This window comes from Bos taurus, chromosome 4, assembly GCF_002263795.3.
Source record: "Bos taurus isolate L1 Dominette 01449 registration number 42190680 breed Hereford chromosome 4, ARS-UCD2.0, whole genome shotgun sequence".
NCBI lineage: Eukaryota > Metazoa > Chordata > Mammalia > Artiodactyla > Bovidae > Bos > Bos taurus.
Window position 1 is genome coordinate 47,622,948 of NC_037331.1, and position 13,488 is coordinate 47,636,435.

A 13,488-nucleotide genomic window follows, 5' to 3' on the forward strand; every position below is an offset into this window, starting at 1 on the left:
GATTAATACTTAAGTAGGTTGTTTTTTTTTTAACCACTCAGCCAGTTACTCTACAATCATCAATAAGAATCAGCTTTGCTAAATAAAGTGTGGACATATTGTGACTTTTGCCTTTTCTATTCTCATAGATTAACGGAGGACTTACAAGGCAAACCAAAAGAATCATTCTAGATGCTGATCTATCTAATATCTGAGCATCAATCTGTTTTAACCACAAACATTGATCTTTGCAGGGTACTTCAGTCCAAAGTTCCCACCGTTCTCCCTAGCGAAGAAGATTCCTATCTATGTCCCAGAAGATTTGTGATGAGATTGTTCAACATAGCATGCTCATGTTGAGTTCATTAGAAGTTCATTACATACGGTAGAGCAGAATATATCACTGTCATCATCATTGACTAAACTTCTGAAGATGCATGATAGAGACAAGCAGAGAAAGCAGAAGTTCCTCTCACATCATGACAGCTGAAACACTCACCTGCTACTTCAACATCATTCACTGTAGTGGGTAAACTATGAGATTTGGACCAAGGTATACCAAGTTCCAAACTCTGATTTAAACATATATGAGAGCCACCCAGCAGTTTTTCTTTACCTGAAAGATTCTGTTGGAGGCTAGTTTCTCTGCTGACCTTGGACAACAGGAACCCTCAATATTGTTAGACCACCTCTGGTTTGGTCCCTGCTCACTCACACAGAGCCCTGCCGTTTCTCTTTAGCCAGGTTCCAGGGAGGAAGGCAGTGTTAAAAGAGGTGGACATAAAATGATCATTTTCTCAAGCCCATTTAGGAACAAACCAAATAATCTAAAGGAGGAGTCATGGAGGAAGACAAGTTAATATAATCATTCAGAGTGAAGGGGTAAACAAAACAGCTGGTAGAAAAGAGAAGAAAGAATGTAAACAAAATGGTTTCATGGTTCAAAGTCTAGATCCTTCCATTACATCTGAAATCAAGTGAGAGAAAGGGGCTTCCCAGGTGGCTCAGTGGTGAAGAATCCGCCTGCCAAGCAGGAGATGCAGGTTCAATCCCTGGGTCAGGAGGATCCCCTGGAGAAGGAAATGGTAACCCACTCCAGTATTCTTGCCTAGAGAATCCCATGGAGAGAGAAGACTGGCGGACTACAGTCCATGGAGTCACAAAGATACAAAACACAGCAACTAAACAACAACAACTTGGAGAACAAGTAAATTTGGTGAGAGAAAAAGTGGGTAGTGATATGACCACAGAGATTTGGAAAATGCAATTCATCTAGCTTCTGTGATGAGAGGAAGAGACACAAATCTCCAAAAAGGTCACTTATGAACTAGAAAAGAGATAAAAGGAGAGAAAGAGTAGGAGAAATAAAGGAAATTAGGTAGGATACCATTTCTTAACAATTTTATTTATTTTTTGGCTGTGCAAGGTCTTCACTGTTGCAAGGGCTTTTCTCTAGCTTCAGCAAGTGGGGGCTCCCCTCTAGTTGCAGTGCACAAGCTTCTTCTCATTGAGGTGGCTTCTCTTGCTGTGGAGCATGGGCTCTATGGTGCTTAGGCTTCAGTAGTTGTAGCACATGGGCTCAATAGTTGCAGCTCCTGTGCTCTAGAGCGCAGGCCCTGCAGTTGTGGTGCATGGGCTCAGTTGCTCCTCGGCACATGGGATCTTCCTGGACCAGGGATCAAACCCACATCCTCTTAGTTGGCTGGCAGATTCTTTACCACTGAGCCACCAGGAAAGCCCCAATAAGATGACATTTTGAAAAAAGATTCTAAGAAATAAATATTTTCTTTTATGAAAAATCTTAGGGAACACCCAGGGATAGGATGTTTTGCTTGCTTCATATGGTGCTTTGTACAGTTCCCCAGGCACAGAACTCCTTATAAAGGTCCTACCCCATTCTTCATACCTGACCCCTCCCTTGAGTATGAGCCCCTGAACTCAGACAACTCACCCTGAATTGCATGAAGGCCACATCACACCAGTTTCCAAGGTCTGTGAGTCCCTGAAGATGATGGTTGAGTGCTGGGTGGTTATCTACAGACTAAGGTCAGCCACTCCCTTCTTCACCTCGCTTACTCTATCAGTCAGGCAGTCAATGGCTCAATATGCACTGAGCTCCCTTGGTGCCCTGCCTTCATGAGGTGAGGGAGGGTCCATCCTCAAGAAGCCTGCCTTCCAGGCACCCAGCTGCCTTCCTGTCTGGAGGGAGAATACCTAGTGGGGGTCATGCCCCCAGCTCTTTAAATGCCTTCTCTCAAGAACCCTTCCCCTTCAAACTTGCTCTGAGAAGAGAATTTGCTGTATGGGGAGAGGTAGCATTTAGGGAGCAGCAGAGCTTTTATACACTCTAAAAATTTTCAGGTAGCTTCCTCTTCTTACCACTAAGGCAGTCTCATTCTCAGATCTTTCACCTGGTGCTTTGGTGAGAATCTACCCTTCAGCCAGTGGCATCATCTGACATGAATGCTGACATACGTGACATTCATCAAAACCGTATCTTTAATGGAAAGGAGCCTCTTGTCCTACCTTGCTGGTCCCCCAGTTCAACAGTATTGCACCTAAAAGCATAGGCTACTCATTCATTCACTATCACAATAATTCAATCAGTTGATTCAGAGAGTAGGACCCTGAAGGATGGAGGACGGGGACAGGATGTTTTATAAGAGGGAGATGGCAGAGAGCACACAGAAGGGGATAAGGCACTTTGGAGAAGAGGTTTAGTAACAGTCAGAGCATTTGGGTGTTAGGAGTAAGACGCCTGGAGGGAAAGGGAGAGAGAAGAAATAGTAAACCTTAGAACCAAAGTAAATTTTGCCTATGTCTGTATCTCTATGAGGCCCTGCTCAGTATGTAGTCTGCAAAAATCCAAAGTTAAGCCAGTGATGTTTGTACCACGGTTATATACAATGAATATTAGGGGAAGCTGGGTGAAGGATGTATAGAAATGCTGAATTATTTTCTTATGCCTCTTTTTTATAATAAATTATTTCAAAATTAAAGACTGAACAAAAAAGATGTTTCTTCAGTTCAGTCGCTCAGTCGTGTCTGACTCTTTGCGACCCCATGAATCGCAGCACGCCAGGCCTCCCTGTCCATCACCAACTCCCAGAGTTCACTCAAACTCACATCCATCAAGTCGGTGATGCCATCAAGCCATCTCCTCCTCTGTCGTCCCCTTCTCCTCCTGCCCCCAATCCCTCCCAGCATCAGAGTCTTTTCCAATGAGTCAACTCTTCGCAGGAGGTGGCCAAAGTTCTGGAGTTTCAGCTTTAGCATCGTTCCTTCCAAAGAACACCCAGGGCTGATCTCCTTCAGAATGGACTGGTTGGATCTCCTTGCAGTCCAAGGGACTCTCAAGAGTCTTCTCCAACACCACAGTTCAAAAGCATCAATTCTTCGGCACTCAGCCTTCTTCACAGTCCAACTCTCACATCCATACATGACTACTGGAAAAACCATAGCCTTGACTAGACGGACCTTTGTTGGCAAAGTAATGTCTCTGCTTTTCAATATGCTATCTAGGTTTGTCATAACTTTCCTTCCAAGGAGTAAGCGTCTTTTAATTTCATGGCTGCAATCACCATCTGCAGTGATTCTGGAGCCCCCCAAAATAAAAGATAAACACCTCCAAATCATGTTGGTGCAACATTATGAAAACTGTATAGATTTTAGAGTCGACAAACCTGGCTTTGAATTCAGGTTCAGCCGCTTGTTGCCTCTGTGACCAGTGAGCCACTTGAGCCTTCTGCCCCTCAGTTCCCTCATTCATCAAATAAGCCCCACTTTATAGTATTGTTTTGAGAACTGGGGATACTGTATATTAATTATGGAGCACAGGGGCCATCCCAGACTTTGGTTCTTAGAAAATGTTAAATTTTTGTTCTTAATATGCACCTTTTAATGGCCCCCTCAGCCCTGGGATTTCTTTGGAAGGAATGATGCTAAAGCTGAAACTCCAGTACTTTGGCCACCTCATGCGAAGAGTTGACTCATTAGAAAAGACCCTGATGCTGGGAGGGATTGAGGGCAGGAGGAGAAGGGGACGACAGAGGATGAGATGGCTGGATGGCATCACTGACTCAATGGACGTGAGTCTGGGTAAACTCCGGGAGTTGGTGATGGATAGGGAGGCCTGGCGTGCTGCTATTCATGGGGTCGCAAAGAGTCAGACACGACTGAGCGACTGAACTGAACTGAATGCTTGCTCAATAAAGTTCTTGTTTCTAAACATGACTTTGTAACACCTTTGCCACGGCCCCAGACTGCCCCAGCCTCATCTTCCTGAGGCATCCCTGGCCCAGCCACCCCAACTGACCACTCACACCTTGACACACTCTGTGTTCACTCCTGTACATACTCATACCATTCTCCCTGGATGCATTACTTATCCCCAGCTTCAAAACAGACAATTGATTAGCCAGTGTTCTGCATTTGAGTCCAGATTTGCCAAGGACTTGGTGACCCTCAACAAATCCTCGCTTATCTGTCTCCAAGATAAAGTCAAAGCCACCATGAAGTGGGATAGCAATAACAATACCTCAAACCATGGGAGGATCAATGAAGCCCATCAAAGTGCCCTGTAAAATTCAGCCTGAACCCAGAGGCACTCAAACTCAGTTGCCAAGAAGTAAGCTGAACAGTCTGTTTTTTTAAAATACCAATACCTGATGTCATTCTGACAGTTTTGTTTGTTTGTTGGTTCGTTTCAGTTGCCCAAGGAAGTCTAAAGTGAAGTGAAACCAGGGTGAACTACTGATCTTAATTTAAGCTTTAGTCGCTCAGTCGTGTCTGACTCTTTGTGACCCCATGGACTGTAGCTAGCCAGGCTCCTCTATCCTTGGGATTCTCCGGAGAAGAATTCTGGTATGGGTTGCCATTCCCTTCTACAGGAGATCTTCCCGACCCAGGGATCGAACCCAGGTCTTCTGCATTACAGGCAGTCTCTTTACCAACTGAACCACCAGGGGAGCCTTATCTTAACTTAGTGCTTCTCAAAGTATGGGGCCTGGGCCAGCACCATCAGCATCACTTGGGAAAGTGTTATATCCACAAATTTTCAGTAAAAACCTCAAAGTTCATGTTTTTACATGCTTTCATATCATTGCTAGAGGTGAGGAACCTGTGTCTTAAACAATTTCTAGTCTTCTTCTGAGAAAATCTTACACGTCCTGGCCCAACCCAAATGTTATCCCCTCTATAAGGCCTTTTTACCTTCTAATCAGAGTCTCTGGCTCAGCTCTTGGGCCTGATCTCACTGTAATACCACCTCTCTTATAATGTTTATCACAGTGCGATGTCTTATCAAAAGACATCACCGTCTTTCCTAAGATCTTGGGAGCTATTTAGGGGCAGAACACATATCTGAATCCTATTCCTTATGTCATAATATGCCATATGTTGGAGCTATATATGAAAAATGTTGAATTGGAGAGACTTCTTTAAATCTTATTGAGAGATTTGGTCTTCCCTCATAGCTCAGTTGGTAAAGAATCTGCCTGTGACCCAGGAGGCCTCAGTTCAATTCCTTGGTCAGGAAGATCTTCTGGGTAAGGGATAGGCTACCCACTCCAGTATTCTTGGGCTTCCCTTGTGGCTCAGCTGGTAAAGAATCTGCCTGCAATGTGGGAGACCTCGGTTTAATCCCTGGGTTGGGAAGATCCCCAGAGAAGGGAAAGGCTACCCATTCCAGTATTCTGGCCTGGAGAATTCCATGGACAGAGTCTATGGAGTCGCAAAGAGTCAGACACGACTAAATGACTTTCACTTTCACTTTCTTTAAATCCCATTGAGGAAAGAGTTACAATTGTGTGAAGACTAGCTGATACAAAGAACAATAAAGTACATAAAAGAAAAAAAAATAATATCTAAGATACCCTTCTTATTATAGTAGCTAGTGTATGTGTGCATGCTCACTTGCTCTTTTGTGTTTGACTTTTTGCAGGGCCATAGTGCCAGGCTCCTCTCTCCATGGAATTTTCTGGGCAAGAATACTGGAGCAGGTTGCCATTTCCTACTCCAGGGTATCTTCCTGACCCAGGGATTGAACCCATGTCTCCTGCATCGAAAGGAGGATTCGTCACCACTAGTGCTACCCGGGAAGCCCTAGTAGCTAGTATGTAGCACTTACTAGAGCCTAAGGCCTGATATGACTACTTTACTTACATGGAATAACTCATTTAAGCCTTATAACAACCTTATGCAGTGGCTAGTGTTATTATTAGTATTTTACTAACATGGCAGTTGAAGTACAAAGAAGGTAAGTAAACTGTCTGAGATCATACAATTTGTAATTGGCAGTCAAATTTGAGCTCAGGTTTTCTGGCTCACCCTCTGGGCTCCTAACTCCTCCATGCTACTACCATTTGTATGGCAATATGATGTTACAGATTCCTATTATTATCAACAGACATGTCTTCCATTCTCCCTACAGAAACGATAGATAATAGTCAACTATGAATCTTCCCTTATCCAATTCTCCCTGAAATGATGTTATTAATCACAGACATTTAGACAATATTTTCTATGTACTGGCCCTGTTCTAAGTGCATAGCAATATATTTATTTAATTCTCCATTAATCCAGTGAGGCAGATACTATTATGACCCACTTCCTATATAAGATAAGTAAGGCATGCAGAGGTTAAGGAACCAGGTCATATAAATAAGTGAATGGTGGACCAGTATATAAAATCAGGGTCTTCAGAGTCAGTCTCCTTATTACTTTGCTATGAAGGCTTTCTTTGTAGGGAGAGTTTGGGAGACATGGTCTTAGAACTAAATTTTGTTACTGTTTTTGTTATTACATCCCTCATAGGGTTGGTATGAGAAACAGTGCCAATCTCTAATTCCTAAAACCAAAAGGAAAAGAAAAAGGGGAACAAAGATTTTTAAAATCTTATTCCAACCATTTTTTACAACTAGAATTCACAACTAAGTTTGGAAAACAGAGCTATAGGATCTCTTGTGTCTGTTTGGATATATGTATATCTCAGTGTGTGTCTTTGATTTTTGGATAATATTGCTGATTGCTGAGATCAGTTTGTAACTTAGTTTGTAACTAAGCTCTAATTTACTTGGCCTTAAAAAAATTAAGCACTTACAAATCAAATAATTCTAAATACAAGAGAAATTAACCTAAATGAATTTCAGGTTCATGTGAACTGGGAAATATTCAGTACTAAATACCTGATATTAATGTTTATTTCATCTAATTAATTTAGACATGTCTAAGAGTAATTAACATTAAGCAGAATATTTTCATTGTACCTAGGTTTAATATAAGTTAAATATTATTATTATATCTGTTACATTTTGTCAGCAAGGAAATTACCTTGAGTGAAGAAACTTCTAAAAGAAAGTAAATGAGATATGAGCTTTTATCCATGATATTACTAGATGGGATCCTCTCACCTGGCCAATTAATAATAATACCTGTTCTAATGCTGGCCATAGATTTAAGGTTTGTCTTAGGGTCATTCAAACTTAATCAGAGTGACGAGCTAAGCCTAAATAAAAAATTAGCCTCTCATCTGTTAAAAGGGAAGCTCCCACAATTATGAGGAGGATCTACATAGTTAACACCAGGCTATGGTCATTTAAGTTTAAAAGCTCCTCTATGTTGGGAACAGTTAAATCATACTAAAAATTATCAACTTGGTAATTATGAGATAATTCTGGGTGCTTTATGAACTATGTCTATTATTATCCTTAGAGAGAGTGATTGGTATGGAAATCAGTGAATTTGTGGCACTAATTTGTGGCCTTCACATCTACAGGAATAGATATGAAGGTGTAGCCTGGGATTCCCATGAATTTAAGGTCATACATGTTAATGAATTAGAGGTAACCCCAAACAATCTACCATTGGTATGATCCCAATGGGTCAAAGATGTGTATTCTACTGGTAGGACCATTTAACAGCTTTTGTGAATGCTTGTGTGTGCCTTCAGTGGGGTTAGAGGATGTAATTGACCATATCAAAGCCTTAACAACTTTCGTAAGCTTTAAATGATAGTAACTGGGCTATTAGCCTATTGAATTCTGAGATCTCTATGATGAGAAAGGCAGTGCTACCTAGTCCAGGCCCTTGACACCTTACAGCATCTTAGGGAGATATCTGTGCTATAATTCAAAGTGAATTCTACATTTTCAAACCTGATAAATCCTTTAATGTAACACATTTGATGAACCATACAAAAAATCAGATTTCTGCTTTAAGTGACCCATTCCCTAGTCTTGATGATCTTTCAAAAAAAAAAAAAAAAAACTGGTTTGGTGTGGAAGGCTCATGGCTAAAATATTTACTTTTAATTCCACTAATGTTATTAACTATACCATTTGCATTTTGCTTGTCTCACAAGATTATTATTCTTTGTATTAACAAGTATATGACTGAGCCTCTGACAAAAATGATAACTAGACTTGAAGCAGTTGATCAAATGTATAGCTCAATATATGATCAATGATTGTAATAGTGTAACTCTAGGTATGAAAAGATGCAATGAGAGGGAATAGTTTCCTGGACCATAACTAGAAGACAGGTGTCCAGAGACTTTGACTATTAGGACCTAGTCCAGTAATAGCACATTGAGTGTCTTATCAACAAAAACCTTCTTCAGAACTGGGAATGAGCCTTCCCAGCAATGCAGGACAAAATGGTCATGAAATGCCCCCCACCCCAAGTATAGTTGGATTTATGACTACAAGGGGGCCAGGTCAACTACAAATTGGCACTTACCAAATGCATTGCTAATGACTGAACAACAAAGGCATTTGCCATCTGCCTCTATGGAAATTGAACACCATCCTGCTATAGCTGTGGCCCTTCAACAACCCCTGAGGGAGGTCAGGGTGGAGTGAGGCACTCTGTGCTCCAGGGAATCTGGTGGGACAGGTCTTTAGATAGTTGGATGTTTTTAGGAACAGATTTTATGATCTCCATCCTTGCATCTCCTCATATCTAGAGAAGCACTAAATTCCTTCATGGTGACATCAGATCCTCATGACTAACAAAAATCCTTTTATAAATTGAGTGCTTTATGGTACTGATGTCCCCCTTCACCAAAACCTTATATATTGACTTCCCCCCCCAGTTGTTTTGGAGCAGTCTCTCAGAGCTATCTGAGATGCTGCTTCCCAGGCTGCAGTCCTCCTTTTGCCCCAAATAAAACTTAGCTTGCAACTCTCAAGTTGTACACCTTTTTTTAGTCAACAGGTGTAAACAATGATTTGAACGACTGACATAAATCAGGGTATCCCAGTTCATGTGTGATCAACCACCTTCCAAGTCAAAAAGCCCACTGCAATCCACAGATATGGCACTCTGTCCCATGACTGATTAAGGTAAAGAAATCAAGGCCATCTGAGCATCAAACGTGTCAGTGTCAGATTGGGAAATTCTCTATGGAGCACTCACCTGCCCTCAGACTCCAAGCTCTAGAGGTACTGACCTGCCCAAATTTATTCATATGTAGTATGGCCATCAAACTTCAGCACCCCATCCTTTCTTAAATTCAACAACTTTGTGATGGATTTGCTGCTCTTATTAACCTACCTGTCTCTCAACAACCAATGGTTAGTTTTCACTAGCCAAAAATAAACAGTTCCCAACTTCTATTATTCCATCAGTTCCATAAGTAGCTTTTGGTAGAATAAAGCTCTTTTCAGGAAAGAGCTCTCTGCAAGAGGTACCCTTTGCCTTGTCACTAACCTTAAAGCAGGCACCTCCATTCTCTACTCATCTCCAGCCCCAGCACACCTTTCAAATCTTTTCGTCACACAATAGTTTTTCTAATCTGATGATTCATTCCATAAATAAAAGAAATAGAAATGAAGACTACATAATAAACAGATGACCAGATCTCTTCCCTAGATTCCCCTTCAGTAAGTTCATGAAAAAACTGAGTGAACAAGATAGCATCTAAAGAAAGACCATGAAGAGAACACAAGCCTGCACACAGTGGGGGATGGTGATGACTCTGACTATCTCAATGATTAACTAAGATTACTTCCTTGTTTCCCTTTAAAAGTTTTCATGGCCAAGCAGAATATTTAGAGACGGTTTTGGGCAGATAATGAGTCCACCATCTCCCCAGATTGCTAGTATTCTGACAAAAGCAACTTCTTTTTGTATCATTTGTGAGTTCGACTTTATAAGTGGCCAATAACAGGACCTGATCCAATAACAGTTCCAATTAAAACATCCAGCAACTCAGGTTGGTCCTTAATTTTTTCTAGGTTGAGAGACATTTCTCAGCTATTTGTCCCATTCCTGCCTTCTCCAGGCCCATTTATCTTAATTCCAAATCAGTAGACCTACCTGTAAAATATTCCGCCCGTGGGAACGTGGACTTCTAAATGGGAAGATGTGCTTTCCTTTCTCTAGTTCATTGAAAAGACTCCTGTGGAACAAGAGACAATAATGAATACCTTAGGAAACCTACCCCAGCTCTTCAGATCAGAATTTAGAATGAAGAATCTTAACCTAGGCAACAAATTATGATTGTCAGATATGCAGATGACACCACCCTTATGGCAGAAAGTGAAGAGGAACTAAAAAGCCTCTTGATGAAAGTGAAAGTGGAGAGTGAAAAAGTTGGCTTAAAGCTCAACATTCAGAAAATGAAGATCATGGCGTCCGGTCCCATCACTTCGTGGGAAATAGATGGGGAAACAGTGGAAACAGTGTCAGACTTTATTTTTCTGGGCTCCAACATCACTGCAGATGGTGACTGCAGCCATGAAATTAAAAGATGCTTATTCCTTGGAAGAAAAGTTATGACCAACTAGATAGCATATTCAAAAGCAGAAACATTACTTTGCCAACAAAGGTCTGTCTAGTCAAGGCTATGGTTTTTCCTGTGGTCATGTATGGATGTGAGAGTTGGACTGTGAAGAAGGCTGAGTGCCGAAGAATTGATGCTTTTGAACTGTGGTGTTGGAGAAGACTCTTGAGAGTCCCTTGGACTGCAAGGAGATCCAACCAGTCCATTCTGAAGGAGATCAGCCCTGGGGTTTCTTTGGAGAGAATGATGCTGAAGCTGAAACTCCAGTACTTTGGCCACCTCATGCGAAGAGTTGACTCATTGGAAAAGACTCTGATGTGATGCTGGGAGGGATTGGGGGCAAGAGGAGGAGGGGACGACAGAGGATGAGATGGCTGGATGACATCACCGACTTGATGGATGTGAGTTTGAGTGAACTCCAGGAGTTGGTGATGGACAGGGAGGCCTGGCGTGCTGCAATTCATGGGGTCACAAAGAGTCGGACACGACTGAGTGACTAAACTGAACTGAACTGAGGGAGGCTTTTAAAAATATAGCTGTTCTGAAGTTCTAGTTCAAGAAAGCAACATAAGACGCTCTTGAACTAACATCCTGACATGGATGCACAGAATCTACAGTTACACAGGGAATAATTCCTTCTGAAAGAAATCCAGAAACTAGCTGAGTAACTCATATACATCAGGCAAATGAGAAAACACCCGTACTTAAATGGCTAGGAGAGGCTGAGATGCAATCTTGTCATAAACCCAATGCTCAGAACAGTGACATACAATTGGAAAAGAACTCACAACTTCCAACTTCACCTTGAGGAGTAAAGGGTTTGGACCTATTCAACATCTAGCACCTCAAATTTTAAGGCTTGCACTCAAGAGACGGGCTCCAAAACACCTAACTCTGATATTCAGTGGGGATTGCATTCAAAAGACCCACAAGGCTATAGAAAACTGGGTTCCTGAGGATTTACAGTGTTATCCCCCCTCCTCTTCCTCTGTGAACTCAGCACAGAGGCAGCAGACTGAACTAGAAACCCATTTCCCTGAAAGAGATCTATATGCTTATTTTTAAAATCTGCAGTTTGAGGGTCAGGCTTCTAATTTAACACAAATCTGGGGGCTGACTACATCTCTCCTGAGATTGGAAAGCACCACCTTCATGCCACCCCTCAACAAGTCACCAGTATTTCCCTAAAAAATCTTGTGTAAGTATCTGGTGCCATGGCCTCTGCAGCTGTTACCCAGGGTACAATAGCCCTTGACTGCCTGGTTCTGGCAGCCAGCAGACCTTATGTTCACTATTACTAGGAACAGCTCTTATCTTGTTATTCCCTAGGGCTTTGCACACAGGGTGCAGAGATATGTCCATTTCCTAGTATTTCCCTAAGGAAGTTGATCTGTATACTTTAAAAGATGCTGCCTGTGGATTTGGCTTCCAAACAGCCAATATCTCATACGCTAGTAAAGTAATGCTCAAAATTCTCCAAGCTAGGCTTCAACAGTACATGAACTGTGAACTTCCAGATGTTCAAGCTGGATTTAGGAAAGGCAGAGGAACCAGATCAAATTGCCAACATCTGTTGGATTATTGAAAAAGCAAGAGAGTTCCAGAAAAACATCTATTTCTGCTTTATTGACTATGCCAAAGCCTTTGACTGTGTGGATCACAACAGAATGTAGAAAATTCTGAAAGATATGGGAATACCAGACCACCTCACCTGCCTCTTGAGAAATCTGTATGCAGGTCAGGAAACAACAGTTAGAAATGGACATGGACCAACAGACCGGTTCCAAATAGGAAAAGGAGTACATCAGGGCTGTCTATTGTCACCCTGCTTATTTAATTTATATGCAGAGTACATCATGAGAAATGCTGGGCTGGAGGATACACAAGCTAGAATCAAGATTGCTGGGAGAAATATCAATAACCTCAGATATGCAGATGTATGACAGAACCACCTGTATGACAGAAAGCGAAGAAAAACTAAAAAGCCTCTTGATGAAAATGAAAGAGGAGAGTGAAAAAGTTGGCTTAAAGTTCAACATTCAGAAAACCAAGATCATGGCATCTTATCCCATCACTTCATAGCAAATAGATGGGGAAACAGTGGAAACAGTGACAAACTTTATTTTCTTGGGCTCCAAAATCACTGCAGGTGGTGACTGCAGCCATGAAATTAAGACACTTGCTCCTTGGAAGAAAAGTTATGACAAACCTAGACAGCATATTAAAAAGCAGAGACATTACTTTGCCAACAAAGGTCCATCTAGTCAAAGCTACGGTTTTTCCAGTAGTCATGTATGGATGTGAGAGTTGGACTATAAAGAAAGCTGAGCGCTAAAGAAATGATGTTTTTGAATTGTGGTGTTAGAGAAGACTCTTGAGAGTCCCTTGGACTGCAAGGAGATCAAACCAGTCTATCCTAAAGGAAATCAGTCCTGAATATTCATTAGAAGGACTGATGCTGATGCTGAAACTCCAATACTTTGGCCACCTGATCCAAAGAACTAACTCATTGGAAAAGACCCTGATGCTGGGAAAGATTGAAGGCAGGAGGAGAAGGGGATGACATACAATGAGGTGGTTGGATGGCATCACTGACTCAGTGGACATGAGTTTGAGCAAACTCTGGGAGTTGGTAATGGACAGGGAGGCCTGGCATGCTGCAGTCCATGGGGTCACAAAGAGTTGGACATGACTGAGCAACTGAACTGACTGACTGAAACTCTTTC

At 41.8% G+C, this 13,488-nt stretch overlaps 1 long non-coding RNA gene across 2 annotated transcripts in view; it reads right to left on the minus strand.

Annotated features, from left to right (window-relative positions):
* Positions 1–13,488, minus strand: part of LOC104972036 (uncharacterized) — a 554,511-nt gene that overhangs the window by 202,530 nt on the left and 338,493 nt on the right. For both annotated transcript variants that reach the window (XR_003034335.2, XR_003034336.2), the window contains exon 4: positions 10,297–10,378. This is a non-coding gene — a long non-coding RNA (uncharacterized lncRNA). The remainder of the gene's footprint in view (positions 1–10,296; positions 10,379–13,488) is intronic.